The sequence below is a fragment of the Bubalus bubalis genome, chromosome 5 (genome assembly GCF_019923935.1).
Source record: "Bubalus bubalis isolate 160015118507 breed Murrah chromosome 5, NDDB_SH_1, whole genome shotgun sequence".
NCBI classification, from domain to species: domain Eukaryota; kingdom Metazoa; phylum Chordata; class Mammalia; order Artiodactyla; family Bovidae; genus Bubalus; species Bubalus bubalis.
Window position 1 is genome coordinate 15,775,555 of NC_059161.1, and position 18,337 is coordinate 15,793,891.

Consider the following 18,337-nt stretch of genomic DNA (forward strand, 5'->3'; position numbering starts at 1 on the left):
ATCCCATGGGCGGAGGAGCCTGGTCGGCTGCAGTCCATGGGGTCGCTAAGAGTCGGACATGACTGAGTGACTTCACTTTCACCTTTCGCTTGCATGCATTGGAGAAGGAAATGGAAACCCACTCCAGTGTTCTTGCCTGGAGAATCCCAGGGACAGCGGAGCCTGGTGGGCTGCTGTCTATGGGGTCACACAGAGTCAGACACAACTGAAGTGACGCAGCAGCAGCAGCAGCAGCAATGCAGGAGACCTGGGTTTGACCACTGGGTTGGGAAGATTCCCTGGAGAAGTGATAGGCTACCCACTCTAGAATTCTGGCCTAGGGAATTTCATGGACTGAGTACTCCTGCCTGGAAAATCCCATGGACGGAGGAGCCTGGTAGGCTGCAGTCCATGGGGTCGCTGCGGGTCGGACAGGACTGAGCGACTTCACTTTCACCTTTCACTTGCATGCATTGGAGAAGGAAATGGAAACCCACTCCAGTGTCCTTGCCTGGAGAATCCCAGGGACGGGGGAGCCTGGTGGGCTGCCATCTATGGGGTCACACAGAGTCGGACATGACTGAAGTGACTTAGCAGCAGCAGCAGAGTCCACGGGGTTGCAGACTTGGACACGACTGAGCGACTTGTGCATTCATGATCTTTCCAGAATCCTCTAAACTTTTTAAAATTTTTCAATTGGAATATGATTGGTTTACAATGTTGTATTAGTTTCTACTGTACAGCAAAGTGAATCAGATATATGTATACATATATCCCCTCTCTCTTGAACCTCCCTCCCACCCCTCCATAAAGTTATTTTTAAAATTAAAGACAATTAAAATTAATATTTAAGAATTCCCTAAATGCCACCTTTTCCTTTCCTCAGAAAATAGGAAAACATTGTTTTTCACCACAGTACCCTTTCATAGCAAGCCAAGTCTTGCTGCATTGGTCAGTTCTACAGCAGTTACAGATAGCGCCCGACGCTCAGCGGCTGACAGTGACATTGATTTTCACTCACACTACTGAAGGCTGAGAGCTGGCTGCAGCTCTGCTGCAGTATGTGGCCCTCTCCAAGCTGGAAGTCATCTGCTGGTCTGCACCATGCGATCTTGTCCTGCTGAGATCCAGGCTGAAAGATCACGAGGTGTGCGATTCCCACAGCAGAGGGAACGAGCCAGAGAGCTGGTGATGATCCACGATGCGTCTTAGCCACTGCTTGAAGGATCTGCATACAGTCCACAAGGCAGTGGTCAGAGGTGTTGTGTATAATCCTCTTCTAGGGAAAGTGAAAGTGTTAGTGGCTCAGTCCTGTCCGACTCTTTGTGACCCCATGGACTGTAGCCCGCCAGGCTCCTCTGTCCATGGCCTTCACCATGGACAGGCAAGAATACTCGAGTAGGTTGCCATTCTTTTCTTCTCCAGGGAATCTTCCCAATCCAGGGGTTGAAAATCCTGCATTGCCGGCAAATTCTTTACGGTCTGAGCCACCAGGGAAGCCCCTCCTATAGGAAAGGGGAAATAGATAAATGCCAACAAGGCACTCTGCTGTAACTGGTCAGACCATCATGGTCCTCTGGGCAGTCCTACTAGCAGGCTGGAGGCCACACACAGAAAATTCATTCGCCATCTTTCTTGAAACCAAGTTTCACAGGTACAAGCCGTCAATGAAGTGGTAGGACCCTTGGCAAAGCAAAGAAGCCATCCCTCACTTAAGAAGCAGCTACTACAGGCCCCCGGAAGAGTTGCAATGAGCAAATGAAAGCCCAAGTCCTCTGATTTCTCAAGAGAAGTCAGAAAATTGCATATTTATGTAAACCTCCTACTTTGAAAAATAACTATCTTCATTTAAAAAAAAAACAACTACTACCCTGCAGATCAAACAAAGTATCCCAAATGCAAATTTGAATTTTAACTTAAAAGTTTTTATCCTTTACTTTAGGAAAATTTGAGAGATGTGGCAAATGGGGTGGAGACATTATTGTCCCAGTTAGGAAGGAACAGATTTTTTTTCCCGCATTGTGTTTCAATAACTCAGAGGGTCAGTGCTCACCCAGCCCAGAGTCACTTAGGCTCTGTTAAATGACTCAGGACTCAGGTCATGGTCTCAATCAAGGCCTTCAGTTTTCCTGTCCTGGGCTTGGCTCTGTGCACTGTGCCTTCTCCCCAGAGATGCCTTTCAGGCTGATTGACTTAAAAATTAGAGCTCAGATGGCAAAAGAAGAGGGCAATAATAGGCCGAGAGATCCCACTCATTTGCCTCTTTAAATTTTCATACAGAATGCGATTTGTTAACAAGGGGGAGGTCCCGAGGCAGGGAGGGTATCAATAATTCAACAGAGGCTGTCAAGCTGCAAATAGCCCCTTGGTGCCCAGCTGAGGCTCCTGGTTTTGACATCAGCTACTCTTTCAAGCTCTAAGAGGAAGGGTCAGATTTCCATCATCCAGCCCATTTCAGTCCTGGATTTCCTTAGCTCCCAGTTCCTAACATTACTGGAGACAATGGGACTTGAGGCTGTGTCCATGTTCAGAGCCTGAGGTTGACTGTCTACAAGGCTAAGCTGATCACAGGTGAAGCATGAAAGTTCCCTGAGAACAATGGTGATGCAGGACCTCCCCCCTTGGTAGGAGCTTTAGTATTAATATTACCTCCAGCTCAGATGCATTTAGTACCCAGGATTTAGTAAAGCCACACCCCATCCCCAAAACAAATATCACTCTTCCCTGTTTGCAAAATCTCACATCTCTCCTTTTTCAAAAACAAGCTTCGTATTCACCTGGACCTGGTCGCTGACTCTCCTGGATTATGGCATCCATTGGCCTGGATGAGGGGAAAAATAGGATCCAGCCTAAGATCCTGGACCATCTAGGCCTAGAATCATGTGACTCTATACAGCAAGATGTATGACTTTGGCAAGCTTCTGAAGTCTTTGAGCCTCTGTTTTCTTATCTTTAAAATAAGGATAAAAATACCCACCTCACTTAAGAATCCATTAAGACAGCACATGTAAATTTATTATGACTATTTTTACAAGTTTCTGAATGGATTTGCAGTTGGCCCCCTCCCTACCCGTGTTGCCATTTATTAGGACCAGATGTCTCATGGGTGAAACTGGACATCTTTATGCCAAAGCACCAACGACTCAGCTTCTGTTTTTAACCATGAGAAATAGAAATAGATGAAGTTAATATCAGCCAAATGGTACTAGAGGCTGCCCCAGGCCTTTGTCCTAGAAAAATGGGTGATAACCGAACAGTGTCGGCAAGCTCAGCTTTCTTTGAAAGGCCCATTAGACGTCAGCCCCGAAGGGCAGTTTGCAGCTTCAAGATGGCATTCATTTCCCATCACCGTTGCCAGGCAGACACAGAGCCTTGGATGCTGCAGAGCCTCTTCACATAGCGGGACAAGCCCAACGATGTGGAGAGAGCAGGAGGGGGGCAAGTGTTAACCCAGTGGGTTCTGCTTAATGCATACACTGACTGAGATGGATTTCATAAAACATTAGCAGTTGATGCTATTAGCCAGCAGTAGGCTGGGAAATGCTGTTCAATATTTTTTTCCCCATTTCTGAGGGAAATGAAGAGCTGGGAGAATAATTCTGTGTGCTAAGGGAAGACTTACTCCCAGCAAAAGGTGTGTCCTGTGCCCCATGTTGTCTGGTCACCTACTTGGGAAGAGGAAACAAGCAGAGCTGGGGATGAGTGTGGAGCGGAGGGAAACTCTTGTCCCTTAAAACAGGGTAAACATTAGTTTATAGGCTTAAAGTTTTGCTCTTCTACTGTAATTGCCTTTGACTACTTTACTGCTAAAGTTTGAAATCTGTATATCATTTTGAGAAGTGATATCATATAGAATAAAGGGATGTGAAAATATCAGATAATTTTTTCCTCCCCTAGTCACACCTTCATGGCTTTCTGGAAGCCAACCCTTATCCATGGGTCCAGGATTTCTAGGTAGTGAATGGCAGAGAGGCGAATGGTTGCCAATGGCAGGGCTGAGAGTGGTAGAAATCTCAGGAAAGATAGATAAAAGCCCTTTTCTTTTTTGACCCAACCATAAGAAGATAACCAGCAAAGAATAAGAGGGAAGGGCAGACAGGCTGAGCTTGCATTATACATTCATGCTCACATGAAGACAATATATGAAGAAAAAAATATGCATGGTCCGAATGTATAATGACTTGGTACTTTAAATATGGTGACTTTTGTTTCTCCCTGTAGACTCTTCTCTGTTCCAAAATATCTCTATTGCCTACAGTTCCATTATTAAGCTGTTTTCTTTTTTTTTTAGTTTACAAAGGACTTCAACTTGGAAAAACGCTATATATTATTCTTGACCCATAACTAGCATGCGTGGTGGAAAAGTTGGACCCAGATCTCTCAGTCTGCCCAGCGTGTGCATATCCTCTGCCGCCACCTCATTTTCACCCTCGCTGTCTCCTTCCAAGGCTGGAACTATGGCCTCTTTCCTCATTGGCCTCCCTGCCCCTGCTCACTACGCTTTAAGCCCCGTCTCCACTGAACAGCCAGAACGGTCTCTATTAAAGCCTGGTCCACTAGAGACTCAGTGTCACACTGAGTGAAGTAAGTGAGACACAGAAGGAGAAATATCTTATCGTATGACATCCCTTATATGTGAAATCTAAAAATAAATGAGTCAAATTAACTTACAACACAGAAAGAGAGACTCACAGACTTAAAAAACAAACTTACGGTTGCTTGGGGAAAGGGATAGTTAGGGGGTTTGGGAAGGTCATGTACACACTGCTCTATTCAAAGTGGATGACCCACAGGGACCTATTGTACAGTATATGGCACTCTGCTCCATGGTACGTGGCAGCCTGGATGGGAAGGGGGTTAAGGGAGAACAGATACATGTGTATGTGTGGCTGAGTCCCTTTGCTGTTCACCTGAAACTACCACAACATTAATTGGTTACACCCCAATACAAAATAAAAACTTTGAAGTTTAAAAAACCAAAAGAAATAAAGGCTGGTCCATATCACATTCCCCTGCTTCACACTTCAAAGGCCTCCTAGTATCCTCAGGCAGAAAGAAGGCTAAACTGAATGATATTGGCAGCAACAGTCTCTGCTTACCTCTCCAGACTCACAACTCATCACTATCCTCACCCTTATTCTGTGGACTGTTTGTATGCCCTCACTCACTCCCAAGCCTCTGCACCTGCAGCTTTGTCTGCCCAGCATCTTCCCCTACCTCACGTGGACCAGCCCTACAAAACCTCCTGGTCTGGATATGGGCTCCTCCCACAGATTGCCATGGGATTCTGCACAAATCTCGGTGACAGGCCATGTTATTCTCTGTCGTTATTGTGATGGTTGTTTTATCATCCATTTCTCCTGATAGACTGTATATTTTTAAATATTGCATTTACTTGGGCTTCCCTGGTGGCTCAGTTGGTAAAGAATCAGCCTGCAACGTGGGAGACCTGGGTTTGATCACTGGGTTGGGAAGATCCCCTGGAGGAGGCCATGGCAACACAGTCCAATATTCTTGCCTGGAGAATCCCCATGGACAGGGAAGCCTGGTGGTCTACAGTCTATGGGCTCGCAACGAGTCAGATGACTAAGCGACTAAGCACAGCACACAGCTCTAGCATTTAGGCATAGCATAGCATAAGGCGAAAAAGTGAAAATGTTAGTCACTCCATTGTGTCCGACTCTTTGTGACCCCATGGACTGTAGCCTGCCAGGCTCCTCTGTCCATGGAATCATCCAGGCAAGAATACTGGAGTGAATAGTCATTCCCTTCTCCAGGGCATCTTCCGAACCCAGTGATCGAACCCAAGTCTCCTGCATTGCAAGTTGATTCTTTACTGTCTGAGCCAGCAGGGAAGCCCATGGCATAAAGTGGTTCACAGTAAATAATGTTTGAATGAATACATTTGTTATTTTAATAAAAAAATTAATGCTCCAAAGGAGTATTGGACTGACTCAAGGTCACTCAAGATATTTATTACTTGGGTCAGACAGGCATTTGGCAATTTTTCTGGTTAAGTTAGAAACCTCTTTCCTAAACAAGACACAAAACCCATAGTCATGAAGGAAATGTTTGTCTACAGGACCAGATACCATTTTTGGAGTTAAAATAGATGTGAAGAATTGAGAGAAAATATTAAAACATAGATAATAGGCAAAGGATTAAAAGCCATAATATCTAAAAAATGCATATATGAGTCAATAAGGAAAAAACATCATCAACCTTGTTTAAAAATAAGAAAGATAAATACTCTATTTGTTAAGAGGGAAGCAAGCACATAAAAAGAATGTCAATCTCAACAAAATAATAATAATTTTTCACACAATTAAACTACTAAAAATACAAAAGGCTGATAAAATTTAGTGATGGTAAAAGTATTAGGAAATGAGCTTTCTCTTACACTGGTGATAGAACTGTCAATTGAAAATGCTATTCTGGGTGAAAGCCATTTTTATTATTCATCAAATTTTAAATATGTATTCCTAGGACCCAGGAAAAGTAGAATAATTATGTAATTCCATGTAATGGTTAATTAATATGTCCATTTGACTGAGTCATGAGGTACCCAGGTATTTGATCTAACATTTTTCTAGGTGTCTCAGCAAGAGTGTTTTTGGATGCAATTAATATTTGAATTAGTAGACTGAGTAAAGCAGACTGAGTAAAACAAACCCTGCTTGTTACCCTTCCTGACATGGGTGGACCTCATCTGATCAGCTGAAGTCTTGAATAAAATAAACAGGCTATCACTCCCTTTGATAAGAGAGAATTCTTCTTGCCTGATGGCCTTCTGACTGGTGTTTTGATATTTTCCTACCTCTGGACTCAAACTGAAACATCAACTCTTCTTGGTCTCAAGCCTCTAGGCTTTCAGGTTAGAACTAAATCAATGGCTTCCCTGGGCCTCTGGCTGTGACTCAGCCTAAATGCTTTAGGACTTGTCAGCCTCATGATGACATGAACTGATTTCCTAGAGTAAATGTCTCTCTTTCTCTCTTTCTAATACATATACCCTATTGGTTCTGTTTCTCTGGAGGACACTAATATACCCTATAAAAATGTGCAGCCATCAGAAACAAGAAGACAGAGCTTTGTGGACCAAGGACGAAGAATACTCATGCGGTAGAGTTATGTGAAATAGGGAAGTGTATGCATGCTGTGCTAAGTGGCTTCAGATGTGTCCAGCTTTTTGCAGCCCCATGGACTGTAGCCCACCAGGCTCTTCTGTACATGGGATTCTCCAGGCAAAAATACTGGAGTGGGTTGCCATGCCCTCCTCCAGGGGATCTTCCTGACCAAGGGATCAAACCCGTGTCTCTTACGTCTCCTGCATTGGCGGGTGGGTTCTTTACTACTAGTGTAGCGCCACTTGAGAAGCCCTAGGGAAATGTATGCTGCTGCTGCTAAGTCACTTCAGTCGTGTCCGACTCTGTGAGACCCCATAGACGGCAGCCCACCAGGCTCCCCCATCCCTGGGATCCTCAAGGCAAGAATACTGGAGTGGGTTGCCATTTCCTTCTCCAATGCATGAAAGTGAAAAGTGAAAGTGAAGTCGCTCAGTCGTGTCCGACTCCTAGCGACCCCATGGACTGCAGCCTACCAGGCTCCTCTGTCCATGGGATTGGCCAGGCAAGAGTACTGGAGTGGGTTGCCATTGCCTTCTCCAGGGAAATGTATAGTATGATCTAATTTCTATAGAAATCAAAAGGACACACACGCACGTCTCTGTATAAATGTATAGAAAAGGGACTGAAGGCTGCATATTGGACTCCTAATAATGATCATCTCTGAGACTGGAAGTGGGATGGGTGCCTGGTGGTGAAAGTGGCTTTCATGTATATTTATTTCAATTGTTTGAATCTCTTACAATAAGAAAGTATATATGAATTATTTGTGCTGTTTTTAAAAAACCCATTGTATACATGGAATATTTTTTTAACTTTAAGAAACTGATTCAAGATTTTCCATGCAAATAGGGACCAAAAGAAAGCAGGAGTAGCAATACTCATATCAGATAAAGTAGACTTTAAAACAAAGGCTGTGAAAAGAGACAAAGAAGGTCACTACATAATGATCAAAGGATCAATCCAAGAAGAAGATAATAACAATTATAAATATATATGCACCCAACACGGGAGCACCACAGTATGTAAGACAAATGCTAACAAGTATGAAAGGAGAAATTAACAATAACACAATAATAGTGGGAGACTTTAATACCCCACTCACACCTATGGATAGATCAACTAAACAGAAAATTAACAAGGAAACACAAACTTTAAATGATACAATAGACCAGTTAGACCTAATTGATATCTATAGGACATTTCATCCCAAAACAATGAATTTCACCTTTTTCTCAAGCGCACATGGAACCTTCTCCAGGATAGATCACATCCTGGGCCATAAAGCTAGCCTTGGTAAATTCAAAAAAATAGAAATCATTCCAAGCATCTTTTCTGACCACAATGCAGTAAGATTAGATCTCAATTACAAGAGAAAAACTATTAAAAATTCCAACATATGGAGGCTGAACAACACGCTGCTGAATAACCAACAAATCACAGAAGAAATCAAAAAGGAAATCAAAATTTGCATAGAAACGAATGAAAATGAAAACACAACAACCCAAAACCTGTGGGACACGGTAAAAGCAGTCCTAAGGGGAAAGTTCATGGCAATACAGGCACACCTCAAGAAACAAGAAAAAAGTCAAATAAATAACCTAACTCTACACCTAAAGCAACTAGAAAAGGAAGAAATGAAGAACCCCAGGGTTAGTAGAAGGAAAGAAATCTTAAAACTTAGAGCAGAAATAAATGCAAAAGAAACAAAAGAGATCATAGCAAAAATCAACAAAACCAAAAGCTGGTTTTTTGAAAGGATAAATAAAATTGACAAACCATTAGCCAGACTCATCAAGAAACAAAGGGAGAAAAATCAAATCAATAAAATTAGAAATGAAAAGGGATCACAACAGACAACACAGAAATACAAAGGATCATAAGAGACTACTATCAACAATTATATGCCAATAAAATGGACAACGTGGAAGAAATGGACAAATTCTTAGAAAAGTACAACTTTCCAAAACTCGACCAGGAAGAAATAGAAAATCTTAACAGACCCATCACAAGCACGGAAATTGAAACTGTAATCAAAAATCTTCCAGCAAACAAAAGCTCAGGTCCAGACGGTTTCACAGCTGAATTCTACCAAAAATTTAGAGAAGAGCTAACACCTATCCTGCTCAAACTCTTCCTAGAAAATTGCAGAGGATGGTAAACTTTCAAACTCATTCTATGAGGCCACCATCACCCTAATACCAAAACCTGACAAAGATCCCACAAAAAAGAAAACTACAGGCCAATATCACTGATGAACATAGATGCAAAAATCCTTAACAAAATTCTAGCAATCAGAATCCAACAACACATTAAAAAGATCATACACCATGACCAAGTGGGCTTTATCCCAGGGATGCAAGGATTCTTCAATATCCGCAAATCAATCAATGTAATACACCACATTAACAAATTGAAAAATAAAAACCATATGATTATCTCAATAGATGCAGAGAAAGCCTTTGACAAAATTCAACATCCATTTATGGTCAAAACTCTCCAGAAAGCAGGAATAGAAGGAACATACCTCAACATAATAAAAGCTATATATGACAAACCCACAGCAAACATTATCCTCAATGGTGAAAAACTGAAAGCATTTCCTCTAAAGTCAGGAACAAGACAAGGGTGCCCACTTTCACCATTACTATTCAACATAGTTTTGGAAGTTTTGGCCACAGCAATCAGAGCAGAAAAAGAAATAAAAGGAATCCAAATTGGAAAAGAAGAAGTAAAGCTCTCACTGTTTGCAGATGACATGATCCTCTACATAGAAAACCCTAAAGACTCCACCAGAAAATTACTAGAACTAATCAATGACTATAGTAAAGTTGCAGGATATAAAATCAACACACAGAAATCACTTGCATTCCTATACACTAATAATGAGAAAACAGAAAGAGAAATTAAGGAAACAATTCCATTCACCATTGCAATGGAAAGAATAAAATACTTAGGAATATATCTACCTAAAGAAACTAAAGACCTATATATAGAAAACTATAAAATACTGGTGAAAGAAATCAAAGAGGACACTAACAGATGGAGAAATATACCATGTTCATGGATTGGAAGAATCAATATAGTGAAAATGAGTATACTACCCAAAGCAATCTATAGATTCAATGCAATCCCTATCAAGCTACCAACAGCATTCTTCACAGAGCTAGAACAAATAATTTCACAATTTGTATGGAAATACAAAAAACCTCGAATAGCCAAAGCGATCTTGAGAAAGAAGAATGGAACTGGAGGAATCAACCTACCTGACTTCAGGCTCTACTACAAAGCCACAGTTATCAAGACAGTATGGTACTGGCACAAAGACAGAAATATAGATCAATGGAACAAAATAGAAAGCCCAGAGATAAATCCACGCACATATGGACACCTTATCTTTGACAAAGGAGGCAAGAATATACAATGGATTAAAGACAATCTCTTTAACAAGTGGTGCTGGGAACTCTGGTCAACCACTTGTAAAAGAATGAAACTAGAACACTTTCTAACACCATACACTAAAATAAACTCAAAATGGATTAAAGATCTCAACGTAAGACCAGAAACTATAAAACTCCTAGAGGAGAACATAGGCAAAACACTCTCTGACATACATCACAGCAGGATCCTCTATGACCCACCTCCCAGAATATTGGAAATAAAAGCAAAAATAAACAAATGGGACCTAATTAACCTTAAAAGCTTCTGCACATCAAAGGAAACTATTAGCAAGGTGAAAAGACAGCCTTCAGAATGGGAGAAGATAATAGCAAATGAAGCAACTGACAAACAACTAATCTCGAGAATATACAAGCAACTCCTACAGCTCAACTCCAGAAAAATAAATGACCCAATCAAAAAATGGGCCAAAGAACTAAATAGACATTTCTCCAAAGAAGACATACAGATGGCTAACAAACACATGAAAAGATGCTCAACATCACTCATTATCAGAGAAATGCAAATCAAAACCACTATGAGGTACCATTTCACACCAGTCAGAATGGCTGCGATCCAAAAGTCTACAAGTAATAAATGCTGGAGAGGGTGTGGAGAAAAGGGAACCCTCTTACACTGTTGGTGGGAATGCAAACTAGTACAGCCACTATGGAGAACAGTGTGGAGATTCCTTAAAAAACTGGAAATAGAACTGCCTTATGATCCAGCAATCCCACTGCTGGGCATACACACTGAGGAAACCAGAAGGGAAAGAGACACGTGTACCCCAATGTTCATCGCAGCACTGTTTATAATAGCCAGGACATGGAAGCAACCTAGATGTCCATCAGTAGATGAATGGATAAGAAAGCTATGGTACATATACACGATGGAGTATTACTCAACCATTAAAAAGAATACATTTGAAAAAAAAAAAAAAAGAATACATTTGAATCATTTCTAATGAGGTGGATGAAACTGGAGCCTATTATACAGAGTGAAGTAAGCCAGAAAGAAAAACACCAATACAGTATACTAACACATATATATGGAATTTAGAAAGATGGTAACAATAACCCTGTGTACGAGACAGCAAAAGAGACACTGATGTATAGAACAGTCTTATGGACTCTGTGGGAGAGGGAGAGGGTGGGAAGATTTGGGAGAATCGCATTGAAACATGTAAAATATCATGTATGAAACGAGTTGCCAGTCCAGGTTCGATGCACGATACTGGATGCTTGGGGCTGGTGCACTGGGACGACCCAGAGGGATGGAATGGGGAGGGAGAAGGGAGGAGGGTTCAGGATGGGGAACACATGTATACCTGTGGTGGATTCATTTTGATATTTGGCAAAACTAATACAATTATGTAAAGTTTAAAAATAAAATAAAATTAAAAAAAAATAAAATAAAATAAAAATAAAAATTAAAAAAAAAATAAGAAACTGATTCAAGGGCTTGAAAGTTGCAATACCAATGTGTGTATTTACAAGGAAGAAGGTTTCTTTCTAGTGACTGGAATATCAGTATCTGCTATCAAGAGGATATTTTCCTAATTGAAAAAAAATAAGTAATAAGCCAAATTAGTGAACAAAGACATGTTAAGCATGAAATCGGAGCACAGAAAGTCAGATGCCCTTGAGGAATGTTTTATCTTAGCTGAGGTTTTAATTTCAATGAATTATCCAATTGACCCTAACACTTGGGGTCAGACACAGCCTCTCTTTCTGATAATAGCTGTCTCTCTGTGTGTTCTGAAGAGTCACTTGAGAATTACTAGCAAACTCTCACTCTCCACCATTATTTTGAGAATCTACATTAAATCTACCTTTCCAATTTGCACAAAGCACTGAACAATGTCCATTCTCTCTTTTTTAAGATTCTGAGGCTATCTTCCATCTCTTTTGGTATTTTCCGTTTCCTGGCCAAGTCAGGTCTTTTGCAGTCCCTTGGAAACATAGAATAGAGCAGGAAACCTCAGGGGTATTTTCTGCTACAACTGAGTCCATTTATGGCAGAGTTCTTTCTTCACCTTCCCAACCTTGTCCCTGGGTCTATGATTTCAACTTACTTTGGGGAACTGAATTCCTATCAACTATATCTGAATTATCTTCCTGGCTGTGTGACCTTGGGTCATGCCATTATTCTTTGCCATGTTTGTTTGTTTGTTTTAATCTAAGATAAGGAAGTCAGGCAATAACACAGAAATAATACTCAATTTCTTCCACTTTACATGATCATTGAGAGGTTAAAATAAGGTAATATTTACCCATCCAACAAATGTTTGCTGAGGTCCTTTACTCTGCCCAGCTCAATACTTGGTTCTGGAGACACAAAAAAGAATAAGACAGTCGCTGCCTTCACGGCACTCACAGTCTTATGGGAAAGTGATACAAACAGTGATAATATAGAATAACAAATGCTGACATAGTGTTTTGCATTATACCTGGAGAGAGTGGGGTTAAGAAGGGTTTGGGGAGATACTATAACTCTTAAGCACAATCTTGAAGAAAGAATAGGACAAGGTGAAGAAAGCTTTCAAGACCAAAGAAATAGCATGTGAAAAGGAAGGGATGCAGGGAGATAACTGCAAGAGGAAGATTGAACATAGAGTGTAATAGATTAAAGAGAGCCTTGAATTCTCTGATACTCCCCCCAAGAATCTGGGTGGGCTCTTCTGCTTGAAAGTGAATGTCGCTCAGTAGTGTCTGATTCTTTGCAACCCCAGGCACTATACAGACCATGGAATTCTCCAGGCCAGAATACTGGAGTGGGTAGCCTTTCCCTTCTCCAGGGGATCTTCCCAACCCAGGGAGAGAACCCAGATCTTCCACATTGCAGCCAGATTCTTTACAAGCTGAGCCACAAGGAAGCCCAAGAATACTGGAGTGGGTAGCCTATCCCTTCTGCAGCAGATCTTTCAAACCCAGGAATTGAACTGGGGTCTCCTGCACTGCAGGTGGATTCTTTACCAACTGAGCTATGAGGGAAGCCCGGCTTGACCAGTATATAATACAGCAGAGACCTGGACTTAAGAGACCTGTGTATTCCACTTTTTATTCCTTGGAACTCAGTCATCATGCTATGGGGAAGCCCAAGGAGCCTCAGGGAGAGACCCAAATGGAGAGGAACTGAGGCTCCCTGGGTGAACTCCCTACTGACAACCAGCACTATCTTGCCAGCCATATGAACAAATCATCACTAAGTCACTAAGTTTGACATTAATAATTAACTGTGATAACTGAAACATGGAGGGACAAAGAGAAGAGAATCAGCATCAGGCTCTCAGGTCTCCAGGCTCAGGTAACATGATGGAGATTCCTTTCCCAAGAAAAGACTTAGAGGTAGAACACAAGATAAGATTTAGAGGTAGAACAGGTTGGAGCATGGAGGGAGCAAGGGGAGCATTGTAATTGTTGTTATTGTTCGGTCACTAAGTTCTATCCAACTGTTTGTGACCCCATGGACTGCAGCACGCCAGGCTTCCCTGTCCTTCACTGTCTCCTGGAGTTTGCTCAAATTCGTGTCCATTGAGTCAGTGATGCCATCCAACCATCTCATCCTCTGTCACCCCCTTCTCTTCCTGTTTTCAATCTTTCCCAGCATCATGGTGTTTTCCAATAAGTCAGCTCTTCGCATCAGGTGGCCAAAGTATTGGAGCTTCAGAACTCTCAAAAAGATTTCCCCAGAAGTGGAGCATTAGAGGGTGATAATAAGTTTAGTTTGAAACCTATGGAGTTTGAGTGGCAAAGGGCTACCTGGCAGAGATAGATGATATAGTTGGATATATAGATCTAAAAAGAGAGAAGGAGAGATCAAGACGGTGTGAATGATTATTGATGGAGGGCGAATGCATGATTGTGGGTGTGAACACCTATGGGAATATACACAGTAAGAAGAGAAGAGGGTTCAAGGGGAACAATCACAGTTAAGGGTTAGCAGAAAAAGTCTATGAAGCAGCATCCAAGGAAGTGAGAGCAGGGAAGGGGGCAGACAGTTTACTTGGTGCTTCTGATTGCAAGGGAGAGGCTGAACTCAGGGCATCACACTGAACCCAATTCAAGGTCCAGCAAGCGTCCTCAATGGAGAAGCCATGGCTCCCTGTACCCTGCTCTACTGTGTATGGGGAAAACGAGTGCAAGCTGAAACTGGGGGTGTGACAACCACCCGGCCAACCTCATGAAGCCTTTCCCTCTGGGGCTACTATATGTCCAGAAGCCCAGTAAGTCAGCCTGACTGTGCTTTTGAAAAAACCCCAAGAAACGAAGAAGTGCATTGGTGTTCTATTACTGCACTAAACATGAAAAGAGGTCTCTTTTCCATTTGGTATGAAGCTTTTTCTTCCCCAAACTGCACACCTAGACAGATGGGGGAGCAATGGTTTATTGATGCAGTGGAGCAGTGACTAGGAGAATGGATGAATATTTCATGGGCACCAGTAACAGTTAATAAATCATGAGGTGCTACAGACAAGTGGGTCGCTCCTTCCACCCTTGACAATGGTTTCCTGAGCTCGAGTCAAGTGGAACCTCCTTTTCTGGCATCTCCAATCCATCCTGAGTGCTGGGGGATTTCTGTGGTTGATTTCTCAATTCAATCTATGCAGAGGAAAGCTACTGCTTCTGTTTTTAGCTACTGCCAACTAGATGAGGCTCTAACGTAGGGACATTCAGAGGAAATTAACCAAGGAATCAAAAGCTTTGGCTTCTGGTCCCAACTCTGCTGATGGCTACCTGTGTGGACAATGTACTTAATCTCTTGAAAAACATTGGGTTGACCAAAAAAGTTCATTCGGGGTTTTTTTGGGTTAAAACCTGAATGAACTATTTGGCCAATCCATAGTTCCCTATCTTAAATCAAAGAGATGGATGGATTGGTAACCTTGAAGCTCCTTATCAATCTTATGATATTCTGAATCAATGAGTTTCTTTAAGTGAGAGTAAATAATTGATAATGTTGAATGATCTGTTTCATAAATGGTCCTTAATAAAAGTTTCTATGTGTGCTTTGTTTGTAAGGAGTATTGACAAATTTCCTTCCATGTCTGGGGGATGAGGGCACCTCATTTTTAGAAAACTAAAAAAGAAAAGAAAAGCAAAACCATAGATCTATTCAATACTTACCTTTGGAAATAAGGACAGAAATTATAAGTACCATTTTGCCAGACTCAATATTTGAGGTTTGTTTATGTATCTGTTTATGATTTATAATTTTAGCTAAATCCAAAAGGAATTTCAGCTGATTACGCCAGTAATGGGTCTATAAACAGAAGCTTTGGCGTTGTTAAAATTGCCAATTTTAATAATAAAAATAATACCGCCAGTATTGAATGTTTACTCTGTGATAATCCCTATATGGAATATTTTAAAAACATTATTCTAGTTTTTCCTTCTTAGTCCCAAAATAATGGCACACTGATAAGAAAACTGGGCTGAGAAAGATAAATTTCCCTGCTTAAGGTTACCCAACTAGTGAGTGGCTAAGATGAGATTCAGAACCAAGCGTGTCTGATTCCAAATATACTGTTACAGTAATAACAGTGAAGTGCATGTTGCTCAGTCGTGTCCGACTCTTTGCAACCCTGCGGTCTATACTGTCCATGGAATTCTCCAGGCCAGACTATTGGAGTGGGTAGCCTTTCCCTTCTCCAGGGGATCTTCCCAACCCAGGGATAGAACCCAGGTCTCCTGCATTGCAGGCGGATTCTTTACCAGCTGAGCCACAAGGGAAGCCCAAGAATACTGGAGTGGGTAGCCTATCCCTTCTCCAGCAGATCTTCCCCACCCAGGAATCGAACCAGAGTCTCCTGCATTACAGGTGGATTCGTTACCAACTGAGCCATCAGGGATAATAAATGATAGCTAAAACTTACATTGAACTTACTATGAACTAGAAACTAGACTAAGCAACTCATCTGTCTGGATTCTCTTCATCTTTCATATTCTTTGAGCTATTTTCTAACCCTGTAAATTGTAGAATGCAGATAATGATACAAATTATTCATACCCATAGAAATGCAAATGAATTGATTATTGCCCTGTGGGTGGACGCATCTTGAATCTAAAGTCCTATTCCCTGTTTCAGTGTGCTTCTTGGAATTCTTTACACCAGTTGTAATGTCTTGTAGGTTCACTCACGTGTTGAATTAAACACAATATTTGACACATGTTACATTTGTAGGGCACCATGATTTTATCCTTTAAAGAAAATCCTTTAACAGTATATTCTACACAGTCATATATCTTCCGAGAGGGAGAGGGTGACACAGATCTGCAACGTGCTGCTGCAGCTGTGAGCACAGCAGGAGATGAGGCTGGGACAGTGCCCCAGCCTTCTCCACCTGGCGCATCTGTGGTGTGGTGCTGGGGACTGTTGCTAACTAAGCCAGTTGCAATCAGTGGCTTGGCTAACAGGCCCTCCGGGTGGCCAGTCTAATGACTGTTCCTACACCTCTCTGCTGCAGCTGCGGCCAGAGCATTGCCTCTTATTTTGCAGAGTCTCTGCAAGGTCTGTCTACAGCCTTCCAGAGCCCTGCTTTCTCCAAAGTGCTAAGGACAAGGACAGTAGAGACTGAAGGACAGAACTAACCAGCTTTCTGGAGACATCCTTCTACTTTTCTGAGATTGCCTTTTATGAATAAATTTAAAGTTAGGGAGGTCACAGTCGATGAGCGTAGGATTGTGAACCATCACAATGAAACCACCAGGACAGTGTCTCTCATATGGCATGCCATGGAACACTGGTGTTCTGTGAACAATAATAATGTGCTGTGATAAATGGAAAAATACTTTTAAGTCTTATAATAACCATTTTACCACAACAGTGATAAGTATTGAAGCAATTTCATTACCTTACCCTTCAAGAGCAAGTCACTTACTTTTCACTGTATATAACTTTGGGGATTTCATTGTCCTAACAGAATAGTTTTTTACAAAAACATATGTTTATGCATAAAAGTATTATCACTTGGGTTTTGTGATATCAAAACTTTAATAAATGTTCTGTTACAGACCCAAAACCTTTCCTTCTCTAACACAGAAAGTATAAGAGTTGAGGACTAGGGACTTCCCTGGTGGTCCAGTGGTTAAGATTTGGTCTTCCAATAGAGGGAATACAGGTTCCATCCCTGGTCAGGGGGCTCAGATCCCATATGCCTCGCAGCCAAAAAAAACCAAAACATAAAAACAACAGAAGCAATATTGTACCAAATTCAATAAAGACATTAAAATTGGTCCACATTAAAAAAAAAAAAAGAGTTGAGGACTTCTGAGAAAAGATGGAGATCTTTTTAACAACACAAAACCTAGACATTTTCCTTGCATTTAGGTTTGAGAGCCATGAAAATCCTCCTGTCCCCTTCCCCTCCCCTACCACAGGGCAGACCAGTGTAGGAGACCCCATGTGCCAGTCATCAGGGGGCTGTGGCATTCCACAGCCAACAGGTTTAACAGAGAAAAACTACGTTCCAACCACATCTTGAACATCATTGAAAACAGTTGTTGAAGATACTGTTCTCAAAATCAGAACTTTCAACAGTTATAAACAGAAACACAGAATTCTCTGCAGTTGATATTACAATTCCTAAATGAGCGAATCACCATTCTGATGAAAACTAGCTTGAAAACAGAAAACGCGAAAGGGATCGACTGCTAAGTGTTGGTGATTTCTAAGAATCTGGAACTATTCCTCTCCTCCTTACAGTGTGTGTATTCTTTCTCTCATCTTTATTCACTCTCTGGACTTTAGCCCCTCCTCTGTGGAACAGAATCCCAGTTCTCATCTCAGCCTAGAAT